General features: G+C 40.2%; 1 protein-coding gene and 1 pseudogene across 6 annotated transcripts in view; both read right to left on the minus strand.

Moving 5' to 3' along the window:
* The window catches only part of TPP2 (tripeptidyl peptidase 2), a 1323399-nt gene that overhangs the window by 303431 nt on the left and 1007346 nt on the right, over positions 1–12622 (minus strand). The gene's annotated exons all lie outside the window — the stretch shown is intronic.
* LOC117362290 lies at positions 4956–6047 on the minus strand (annotated as a pseudogene).

The following is a 12622-nucleotide window of genomic DNA, read 5'->3' on the forward strand; positions in this document are numbered from 1 at the left end:
AAAAACACAAACATGATAGATTTATCATCGGCTTGTACACCTTGTCCACAGGTTTCTGTGATCGTGAAGATCCGCCACTTCCCTACAAAAAAACAAACAAACATACAGAAATAAATTTTCCTTTTTAAAACACATGAACACATACAGCTTCATAAACCCCTTCAACGACCACTGGTAATAAAAAGTGCGTGTGTGTCTCTCTCTCTCTCTCTTACCGTGAAAGATCCTGGCTTTTCCAACATGTCTGTTGCTTCGGCTTCAGCAGCGGCTTCATAAAATTCAATATCTGAAGCATTATCCTCTGGTAGTTCATAGCCTACATCTTCATTTTCTTTGTCTGAATCATATAGCTTTTGAGCATCTGGAAACTTGTATTTCAGAATCTGTTAATTCGTGCGTATGCTCCCCGGTATCTGCCGTCAAGTCAATCGGTTTTTCAGACGGTGAGTAACCCTCTTTCTCCGCATTACAGTCTTTAAGAAAGTTACGAGGCCTCTTGGTAGGCCTTTTTTCAGTTACCTGCGTGTTAAAGGGATCCATATTTTCTTTGTCTGATTCGTACAGTTTTTCGGTCTTTGGGTAACCCTCTTTTTCTACATCACGATCTTTAAGAAAGTAACTCAATCTACGAGCCTTCGTGACAGACATTGAATTCCTACTGAAAAGGATGTTAAAAGCTAATGCAACTTTTCTCGTTTGTTTCTGCCCCTACTCTGTTTTAAAAAGCAGGAAATATTTTGTGAATGCCTTTTGTTTTCTGCTCTGCTCTATCTGTGAGCTCTTAAACCCCACTTCATTTCCGGGGTGGGGGGGTTTTGACTAAGTCTGTTTCCGCCTACGTGTTCAGAAAAGCGCATATCCGTCGCTCCATTTACCCAATTTCCGCCTATGTCATCAGAAAAGCGCATTTCCTGTCGGGGCAGGCACTCCCTTTTCCTGTGATGTCACCAGAAAGCGTATTTCCGGGGGTGTTACCTGTCAGGGTGGGGGTTAAACTTATGTTTCCTTTGTGCCGTACGTGTGCCGCCGCGCGGCAACCGGAAACGCGTGCCCATACGGATGTACACCATAGCCTGTAGGACGTCTTGGTAAGTAAAGGTATTATGGATTTTAAAGTCCTGTTAAATCTTTCCACTACAGCTGCTTTAACATCATTATGGGTCACAAAATTCTTTACCCTTGTCTGTTTGAAGTTTTTCAGATGTACGCCCTAAATTAAATATTGTTTCAAAGGCTTCGGTAACTTCACGACCGGTTTTTGTTTTTAAAGAAACGACCCGTGCATATTTTGACAGGTTATCTATTACCGTTAAGATGTATTTGTAACCGTTGTTATAAGGGGGCAAAGGCTGACATGTTGACTAAGTCACTTTGCCACTGTCTGTTGTTTTATTTCTTTTAAAATGGATTCTAGCCGGTCTGTGTAAATTGTATGCGTTTTGACCGGTGACCCAATCCACCACATCTTTTCTCCGAACTGTTATATCACTCTTTTTAGCCGCTTGAAGTAGAGGGTTAATGCCTCCATAGCTTCCTGCCGCATGTGGATCATAATAAATTTGCTTCAATAAAGACTTTTGCCTTGTGTTGTTTTTTTTTTCAGATTGTTAAGACAACAGTAGGGGCCGGGACAAGTTCAGACATGTTTAAACACACTTCCGCATCTCTCCCCTTGGTTTTATCAGGGGGAGGGGTGTTGCAAGGGTCTTATCAGCTGTTACCATGACAATAGGGGAGCTGACCCATTAACCATTAGCTCAGAATTCCTACTGAAAAGGGTGTTAAAAGCAAATGCAACTTTTTTTTTTTTTCTCGTTTGTTTCTGCCCCTACTCTGTTTTAAAAAGCAGGAAAGATTTTGTGAATGCCTTTTGTTTTGTGCTCTGCTCTATCTGTGAGCTCTTAAACCCTGTCTTTTAACTAAAAACTGTTAAAATAAAGACGCTTCTTTTCTGGGTGGGTGTTTTGACCGAGTCTGTTTCCCTACTTCCGCCTACGTGTTCAGAAAAGCGCATTTCCGCCGCGTCATTTACCCTACTTCCGCCTACGTGTTCAGAAAAGCGCATTTCCGCCGCGTCATTTACCCAATTTCCGCCTATGTCATCAGAAAAGCGCATTTCCGGTAGGGGGCAGGCACCCCCATTTCCGGTGATGTCATCAGAAAGCGTATTTTCGGGGTTAAACACGCCCCCATTTCCGGTGATGTCATCAAAAGTGCATTTCTGGGGGCGGGGCTTGAGGGGCGGGGTCATGGGTGGGGGCGTGGCTTGAGGGGTGGGGACAGGGGCGGGGGCGGGGCTTGAGGGGTGGGGCCATGGGCGGGGGTGTGGCCATGGGCGGGGCTACCACCATTCATTCCTATGGGAGGGGCGGGGCTTAGGTGAAGGGTGGGGTGGGGCCATGGGTGGGGGGTGTGGCCATGGGCGGGGCTACCACCATTCATTCCTATGGGAGGGGCCATGGGCGGAGACTAGGGCGTGGCCATGGGTGGGGGGCGGGGCCATGGGCGGAGACTAAGGCGGGACAATGGGCGGGGCTTAACCCGGAAGTGAACGCTGATTGGTCGATCCTTATCTTATCTCACCTGTCAATCAGTTTGACATGAGGTGTACCCATTATACTACTAACCTCCAAACAGGTCTTTTAGAATCTTGTCCAATAAACTGAAATTCTATCCAAATCCCAGCATGATCTGACAAAAGAATCGGATCTATGCTGGCCTTTGTAACCTGTTGGACTAAATGATCCAAAACTAAAAAATAATAAATTCTTGAAAATGATTTATGAACTTGGGAGGAAAACGAGAATTCACGAGCATTAAAATGAAAAATCTGCCATATATCCTTCAATCCACATGAATTTACAAGATTGTCTAGATCTAATGATTTCAATTGCTTACTAGGTTGTTTATCCATTAATGGATCCATGACAGCATTGAAGTCTCTGGCCACAATTAAATTAGTTGTAGCCAGTGACATAATTTGTTGCTGGAGCTTTTTTTAAAGAACTCTGCCTGATTTGAATTAGGCTCCATATTAAATGGCAATAATTTTCAAATCCAGTCTGTTCATTCAACTTCTATAATAATATCAATAGGTGCTGGATTTATTAAGTATTAATGCATTTTTCTGATTCAAAAAGACGCCTCAGCCCCACCACTGCAATAATTTTATACTGTGGGAAGCATGTTGTGGCGCTTCATCATTGGCTGTCAATTTGATTTCTTTTTTGTTCATTAGTTTTTCATTTTGTGCTATTAATAAATATATTTTTTTGTAATAAATACGTGTACAATTTGTTTAATACTTATCTCAGCCAAACCCGGGAGTCAGACCCGACATGTTTCGCACGAAAAGGTGCTTTATCAAGGGTCTCCCAAGGCTGCCGCTATCATCCGACTCCAACTGAATTGGCTGAGATAAGTATTAAACAAATTTTACACGTATTTATTACAAAAAAAATATATTTATTAATAGCACAAAATGAAAAATTAATGAAGAAAAAAGAAATCAAATTGACAGCCAATGAATGATGAAGTGCCACAACATGCTTCCCACAGTATAAAATTATTGCAGTGGTGGAGTGGTGGGGCTGAGGCGTCTTTTTGAATCAGAAAAATGCATTAATACTTAATAAATCCAGCACCTATTGATATTATTATGATTTGAATTAGGAGCATAAATATTACGAAGTGTCAGGGCATCGTTTCCTGAAGTCATATCAACATGAAGCCATCTATCTAAAGGATCAGCTTTAAAATTACCAAATACTGCAGAACACTTCCTATTAACCAGGATAGCCACACCAGCCTTTTTCTCCACTGCAGGTGCAAAAAAGCAGTGTTTCACCCACCCCCCTTCCAATTTGGTGGCCTCATTTGATGATAAATGTGTTTCCTGTATAAAATAAACATCTGACTCCTGCTGTTTCAAGAAATTAAGTACTTTTTTCCTTTTGATGGGATGGTTAAGTCCATTAACGTTTAATGAATATAATTTTATAGCCATTCTAAATAATTAAATATAATATTAAATAAACCTTTAATTTCCCTTTAAACAGATAGATGAATAATATTTCCAAATACATCCAGGACCCAAAACTTAAAATTCCCCTCCCCCACTCCAACGCATCCCAACTTATAACACGACAGCTTGTATGCAAACCTATAGATCATGTGACTACCAACCTCCCCCAAGCACCCCAATCTGTCCCAAAAATTAATCCTCTATATATCAAATAATAAACATTCAAATTTTATCACCAATAAAATTTCCTTTTTACAATTTAGTTTAACATGAAGTAACTATTTCTCCGTATATTCATTCTGAACAGCACAATTAATCTCTATATAATATTCATATATATAATATATAAATATACCTCAATTCATAATATGAACCAATTGAATATCTACCCACCATACCATAAATTTATAAATAGAATATCATTTAACTAAATATTAGAACTAGATAAATAAAAATTGTAAATTAATTTCTCAAAATCCCTTTGAACTGAAAAGACTTCTACAACCAATAAATTATCACTTTAAAACCTACAATAAAACTCAGGCAAAAACATCTCCCTGAGACAAGCTTCAACATATAACCACTAAAAGCATAAAACAATAAAGTGCCTATATCAGAATTACCCTAAATTTTCTAAACCAGGTATACATGACAGACCTCATCTATGACAGACTTCAAGCCTTCCTTAATAAATCCATTCATGTCTAAATTGTATTCAAAGAAACCAGCAAACCTTTTTTTAAAAAAATTTAATTCCTGTAATAGTAAACTGAAGCATCTGATTATTTTACCTAATTCAACATAAAGTTAAAATATAATTAGCACTTCAGGATCAACAGTCTGTATTTACACTGAGCAAAAGAAGGGAGAGAAAACAGTATATTACTGCAACAAACATAAAATCAAATATAAAGTGTGGAATGGCTGAGAATTAGTTGTTCTGTAATAGGAAGTTAGAAAAAGCTCTGCATACCTTTAAGTCTTCCAACTGTATAATGGATGCTGTCCTGATGGCTTCTTCCAAGGACTGCTGCTCCCCAACCTTGCACTGTATTCTAAAATCCATTTGATGTGGCTAGTAATGTCACAGGTCTAGTTTTCCTAGTGGCTAGGTGATGCCCCTGGTATTGTTGCCCTAATTCTGAAGAAGTTATGTGAAAGGCTGCTAAGTCTTGTGCCATCATGGGAGCCTGCTGCCCCTCGGTGTCTTGTGCGGCAACCCTTACCACAGAATATATTCCTACTGAAGAAATAGCAGCATTGTGGCAGGGACTGTGATTGTAGTGCTGACCTGTGTTACCATGGTGATGGTATCACCAATAGCATGTATGTCAGCTTCAAATATGTGAACATGCTGGGTCCCTTCCTGGGCTAATAGCACTATTTGCTGGTTCAGTGCCATGGAAATCTGAAAAATCCCATCGTCTCTATCAGCACCAGTTACATGAGTTATATGAGGCACTTTAAGTATATCTTCATCTGACCCTGACTGAGGAACAAAGAAAGCTTCCTGATCTTCTTCGATAGGCTGTGTCATTATGCGCTGTCCGCTTATGTAAAGCTCACATAGAGATCCACTTGTATGTTTTCCCACAGTGATTATAATTATAGGGCTTGGGATGAGAAGGGACTACAAACCGGAATATTCTATAAATCCTTTATCACAGCTAGGAACTGTACAAATATACAGCTTCTCACCTGTGTATATTTACGTTTAGCTCTTATATATTGTTATACTAGCAAATGCCCTTCCACAACCGGGCTCTGTACAATAAAATGAATTCTCCCCCAGCATATGTTCTGATGTGAACTTTCCAAATATTGAATGTCGTGAGTTACCTGCCACAACCCTCAGGCACTTAAAGGGTTTCTCACCCGTATGAGTTCTAGTGAGTTTCTGCAGGTTTCCCAGAGGCTTAAACGCTTCGGTTAGAAATTTGTCAAATAGCTGCGTCTTTAATAATTTTCTATAAAAGTAATAAGATGAGACTCCTGGCATAATTTTGCCAAACCAGGTGTTCATTTTAGCAGTCTGGAAAGAAAGAGTTCTATCAAGAAATCTCTTAAAATGACATGATTTGACAGTTGGATATGCAAATAACTGGACTCTACGTGTGAGCTTATTTGAGAGATTTAGGGAGAAATGGGAAACAAGGTAACCTGAGGACATACCGAAGACTGATTTGAAGCAAATACATGCAAATTTGAATAAAAATCTAGCCTTAATCGGTAGCCAGTATAATTTTTGGTAATAAGGAGTAACATACTCCCATTTTTTTCAAACCGAAAATCAGTTGGACAGCAATATTTTGAATCACTCTTAGTTTTTTGAAGATTTTCTTGAAGGCGCCCAGGTAGATTATATTACAACTAGTCTTTAAGCCTGTTACATTAACGGGTGCTAGAATATATGTCTGTCTTTCTTTCTTTCTGTCCCTCTCCCTCCCGCTGTCTTTCTTTCTATCTGTCTCTCTCCCTGCCCCCTATGCAGCAGCATTTCTTTCCCTCTCACTTCCTTGTGCAGCAGCCACAGCAGCATTCCCTCCCCCTCCATTTCCCTGTGCAGCAGCATTTCCCCCACCCCACTTACCTGTGCAGCAGCAGCAGCATTTCTTTCTCCCCCACTTCCCTGTGCAGCAGCTGCTGCAGCATTCCCTCCCCCTCCATTTTCCTGTGCAGCAGCATTTTCCTCCCCCACTCCACTTCCCTGTACAGCAGCAACAGCATTTTCCTCCCCCCACTTCCCTGTACAGCAGCCACAGAAGCATTCCCTCCCCCTTCATTTCCCTGTGCAGCAGCATTTTCCTCCCCCATCCCACTTACCTGCGCAACAACAGTATTTCCCTCTCCCTCCATTTCTCTGTGCAACAGAAGTGGTATTTCCCTTCCCCTCCACGTCCCTGTGCAGTAGCAGCAGCATTTCCCCCTACCCCCCTCTTTCCCTTCCCACAGTCTGGCCTGCTCCCTTAGCCCCTTGCCACCCCCCTTCTCATCCTTCGGTCTAGCCTGCAGGATTAATTTGAGCCTCGATGCGGCGACTTCTCTCACAATCGCCGCCAGTGTCAGAAGCCTTCTCCGACGCAGGTGCGGCTCGTGAGAGAAGCCGCCGCTGTGGCTTTTAACTTAAAAATAAACTTTGGCCTGAAGGGCCGTATTTACTGGATGGAGGACTGCACAAGGTGGAGAGCAGGAAAGCCACAGCTAAGTGCGCATGCGCACTCCTGCAGGCCAGGGACCTACGGATCACGGAGATAAGAGTGCCAATGTGTGCTTAGCGTTTTATTATAGTAGATAATCAAGGATACTCAGTATCTCAGTACTCAGTCTAATAGATGCTGGCACTGTCATTTAGACATTGGGACACTGGATCATCTGTTGTTCTATTGTCCTTTGATACTTAGCTTCTGGAGATCAATATGGGGTAGAATAAATAACATTTTGGAATCATCAATTCCTTTAACATATGAGGCAGTTATTTGTGGTACAATATTACATGTTAAACCCCTTATAGATCAATATAAAAGTTGTATTTTCCCTATAATGACTGGGATAGCCATCCAGATGATCACCCGAAATTGGAAGAAATGTGATCGTTTAAATTTTTTGTTCTGGTGGGCAAGTAAATGCTGAAAATTTAGGACATGGTAATATATTTAAATTAATATGGGGCCCATTGGCATCTTATGTTCCCTCATTGTAATTGTTTGTTGACTGTGAATCAGTTTGCTCTTTACTATGGTACATATCCAAGGCGGGGGGAGGGATTCTTTAAGTCATAAATTGAATTTTTAATATTTATAATTGGGATGGGTGTGCAGATATCATTATTCAGAATAGATAGGATATTTATGATAATATATGTTTGTGTTATATGGAATGATAATTGTTTGGGTGGATGGGTGGGGGAGAAAATGGATGATTATGAACATGAGAAAGTTGAATGTGCTTCTATTGTATTACTATAAGTTCCACTGGTTGTACTGCATTGTTGTAGTTTTGAAAATTAATAAAGAATTAAAAAAAAAAAAAAAGATACTCAGTATTGATGACTGAACTAACAGGAAACTGTATCAAAATATTTCTTAATAGTTCGAAGTTTCCAGAGAACTGAGAAACATTTCATGAGTAACAAATCTGTTTGCTGTTCTAAGGTAAGGTGTTGATCTAAAGTCACTCCCAATATTTTTATGGACTGTTCTATAGGATAGTCAAGACCATTCAGATGTATCATTGATTCTTTAATCTTGTCACTAGGACTTGCAATTTAGTTTTTTCAGGATTCACTTTCAATTTGAAATCAATCATCCAGAGTTCAATCTGTTTCAGAATACAGTAGTTGCTATAAAATTTGTTATTTCTCCAGCCAGTGCCGCCAGCAGCACCTGTTTTACATCTGGGCAGACAGCCCCTGCAGGAACCCGGTGCCCAGCGCTTTCCCATGGGGTCCTGAGGCTGCATAAAACAACAGGGAAGCCACGAGGAGGAGCCCAGCCAGTGCCTCCAGCAGCACCTGTTTTACATCGGGGCAGGCAGCCCCTGCAGCAACCTGGCGCCCAGCGCATTCCCGTGGGGTCTTGAGGCCACATAAAAAAACAGGGAAGCCGTGGTACGTGGTCGCATGTCCAACGGGGTGTGGCCAAAGGGGCAGGACACGCCCCTTTTGAGCCTCTTCGGAGCCCATGAGGAGTCGGGAGCAGGCCACTATCTTCTCTTTCTACCATGGGTAAAAGGAAAGTGAAAATTACTTCGTTGGTTTCAGCTACAGGTCCTAAGGATCAACATCTTACGGCTTTGACTTTACCACCGGTGGAAGAGCAGGTAACTTTAAATACACAGTCTGTTTCCCTCTCCCCTGGGGAACCATCACCACCCCCTCAGCCATTAAGCCTTCTTGGAAGAGTAAAGAAACCCTCTAAGACTGAGAATGTAGCCTCTTCGTTACCAATTTCTGATACAGCTGGACTTAATGTCTTAGAGCAAATTGGAGTGATGGGAACAAAAGGCTTGACTCCTGTACAAATGGTTACGGAGTCAAACCCTAATGTTCACCTTAAAGATAAAGATATTACTTTAAATGATGTATGGTTAGTTGTTAATAGAACTGAGTTTTCATTGCAAACTACAGTTTTGAAATTGTGCCAATTTTCCTCAGACACAACTGTAAAAATGAATGAGCATGAAACTTGTATAGCAGAGCTAGGAAACTAGGTTGAGAAATTAGAAAAATCTGTTGGTAGTTTACATAGCACTGCTACTTCAAATATTAAAGATAGCTTACTGCTTCATGCTAAATTAGAAAAAATGGAGAATTGTATGAGAGCTAAGAATCTCCGCTTTCTAAATTTCCCTATCACACACTACCTATCTCCATTGGAGCTCTTGAGAATGTATTTGCGGGAGAATTTGCAATATACTACAGTTGATACCTTTGAGCCTGATAATCTCTACTACATTCTGAGGGCTTCTAGGGAGGTGGTAGATGAGGGGGAAATAGACAAACCATCTTTACCAGATAGTTTGGATCTATCTCAGTTTTTTGAGTCATCAAAGGACACAATAACAAAACGAGCTACTCTGTTGGTGGTGTTTAAATCAGAACTAGAAAAGCAAGCTATTTTAAAGTTGTATTTTGTGAAAAAACAAGTTCTGTTTTGCGGCCAATGAGTTTCTATTTTTCCTGATGTATCCAAGCAGACTCAGCTAAAGAGGAAGCAATTTCTATTGCTAAGGCCTAAGGTCTTAGCAGTGGGTGCAACCTTTTTTCTAAAATTTCCTTACAAATGCCTTATATCATATGCAAGTGATAAATATGTGTTTCTAGACCCAGTCCAGTTGGAAGACTTTCTTAAGGATAAACCAATATAAGGAACTTCTTGATTTACTTTTACAAGTCTGGGAGGAGTTTTAGGTGACATTTAAAAGTGTGCCACACGTTTCTCTGTCTGCCACATGTTAAATATCTTTGTTTAGTTATTTTGTTTCCAAGCGACAGCACTGGCAGCCTAAATGATGTGGGCTAGATCACCGATATAATTTTCTGTTAATTTTCTTTTCTGTGCATTTTTGTGCTAATGATGAAGTGGATATTCCTTTTTAAATTGTAACAAATGTATAAAAATAAATTTAAAAAAAAATTGTTATTTCTACTGTCAGACATGTTAGTGGGATGACTATAGTAATGTCGTCCACATAAATATAAAACCTAAGATTTAAACAAAGAAGTACTTCCAGTGCTGTGACCTTATATTGGGAATCCAATGGATACCAAATATGAATATGATTCTTTTGATTAATAGTGTGCTTGTTTACAGATTAAATTTAGCCTTGAATCCTTGACCAATGTAAGAAAGCCTACTGGAGCTCTATGTCTGTCTATTTGTGTTATGTGGACTCTGTATTGTCTGTTTTAGCTTGATTTATTTGAATCCCGCTCCTGATGAAGACACGAAATGGAGCTCTGTCGAGTGGTGATATTTATATGGTTTGATTGAGTGGTGACATTTATATGGTTCGATTGAGTGGTGACATTTATATGGTTCGATTGAGTGGTGATGTGTGTGTGTGTGTGTTTGGGGTTTTAAATATTTTGGGACCCTGGATGTACTTTCTAGTGTTGGTGCTTTATTATTTACATTAGCTTTGTTATTAAGGTTTTAGCATTTGCACTTTAGCATCTGTACTTTACATTGATATTCATTTCTACTAATGAATTTTACTTGTTTAACCAATGTTCTTCATTTATTAGTTTGGTTACATTAAATGTTGGGATATTTATTTGATCTCCCAAGCTTTCAAGTTAGGTTTTGTTCTTGTTTTTCTGGTAATCTTTACATTACATTACATTACATTACGGATTTCTATTCCGCCTATACCTTGCAGTTCAAGGCGGATTACAAAAGATTTGACTGGACATTTCCAGAGATGATCACATTACAGAGGATTTTACTGGACATTTTCCAGTGAGGATACAAATTTTTTTTTTTTTTTTTTTTTTTTTGGGGATCTTATGGGTTGGATAGAAAACTGACAGTGCCTAGCAGTGTGATATTAGCAAATGGAACACAGTTAGAGTAGGCAAGATTACAATCTTTTTATGGTCTGTTTATATGAAGGGTGATTAGGTGTGATACTTGGGGGAGGATTGTCTGGTGGTAGATGAGTTCAGTCGAGGTAGGTGAATTTTCTGGAGGTAGGTGAACTTAGCTGGAGGTAGGTGAAGTGGTTTAAGGTTTTTGGATGAATTTTTTAAAAAGCAGGGTTTTGATTTCTTTACAGAATGTTTTGAAGTCGTCCGATGTTGTCAGCAGGTTGGAGATGGAATGGTTGAGTTTTGCTGCTTGTGTTGCCAGAAGGTTGTCAAACATTTTCTTGCGTTGTGTGCCTTTGAGTGGAGGGAAGGCAAAAGGATTTGGGGTTCTTCTTTGTCTTGTGGTGGAGATCTGGTTTAAGCGATTGTTTAGGTAGGATGGGGAAGAGCCTTGTATTGCTTTGAATAATAGGCAGAGGAATTTGAATTGAATTCGTGCTTGTATGGGTAGCCAGTGGGAGTCTAAGAAGGCGGTTGTTATGTGATCATATTTTCTAAGTGAGTAGATCAGTCTGAGGGCGGTGTTTTGTATGGTCTGGAGTTGCTTTATCATAATGGCTGGACAAGGAAGATATAGGGAGTTGCAATAGTCCAGCAGACCTAAGACTAGGGATTGTACGACTAGTCTGAATTGTGTTTGGTTGAAGAATTTTCTGATTTTGCGTAGGTTTCTCATGGTTAGGAAAGCTTTCTGGGTCGTCTTGTTGATTTGGGACTGCATTGTGCAACATCTGTCTATGGTGACTCCTAGTAGTTTTAGTTCGGGTTGTATTGGGTATTTGGTATTTTTGATTATCAGTTCTGTGATGGTAGGAGATTTGGCTTTTTCGAGCAGGAGGAATTTTGTTTTTTTCTGAGTTTAGTTTTAGTTTATGATCCATCATCCATTTTTCTACTGTATCTAGGGTTGTTTCCAGCTTTGCGGTGGTGGTGGGCTCTGAAGGGTCGAAGGGGAGGAGTATGGTGATGTCGTCTGCGTAGCTAAAGGATGTGACATTTAGGTTATCTAAGGTGGCTCCTAGGGAGGAGATAAAGAGGTTGAAGAGTGTAGGTGAGAGAGGTGATCCTTGTGGAACTCCGCAGGGATTTGCCCATGGCTCTGATTTGATATCATTGTATTTTACCCTGTAGGTTCTTGATTTGAGGAACCCTTGAAACCAGTTGTAAACTTTGCCAGAGATCCCTATGGCGTCGAGTATCTGTAGTAATATGGTGTGGTCAACTAGGTCAAATGCAGCAGAGAGGTCAAGTTGTATTAGTATCATCTTTTTTCCTTTACTGATGTGTTGCCGGGCTGTATCTAGAAGAGAGACAAGTAGTGTTTCTGTACTATGGTTGGTTCGAAATCCTGATTGTGAGGGGTGGAGTAGGTTATGTTTTTCCAGGTAGATTGTGAGGTATTGTGTGACTAGGCCTTCTATTATTTTGACGTATATTGGAATTGAAGCAATAGGTCTGTAGTTGGAGGGGCTATCTATTGGGCCTTTGTGATCTTTCATGATTGGGGTGAT

Source organism: Geotrypetes seraphini, chromosome 6 (assembly GCF_902459505.1).
Source record: "Geotrypetes seraphini chromosome 6, aGeoSer1.1, whole genome shotgun sequence".
NCBI classification, from domain to species: Eukaryota; Metazoa; Chordata; class Amphibia; order Gymnophiona; family Dermophiidae; genus Geotrypetes; species Geotrypetes seraphini.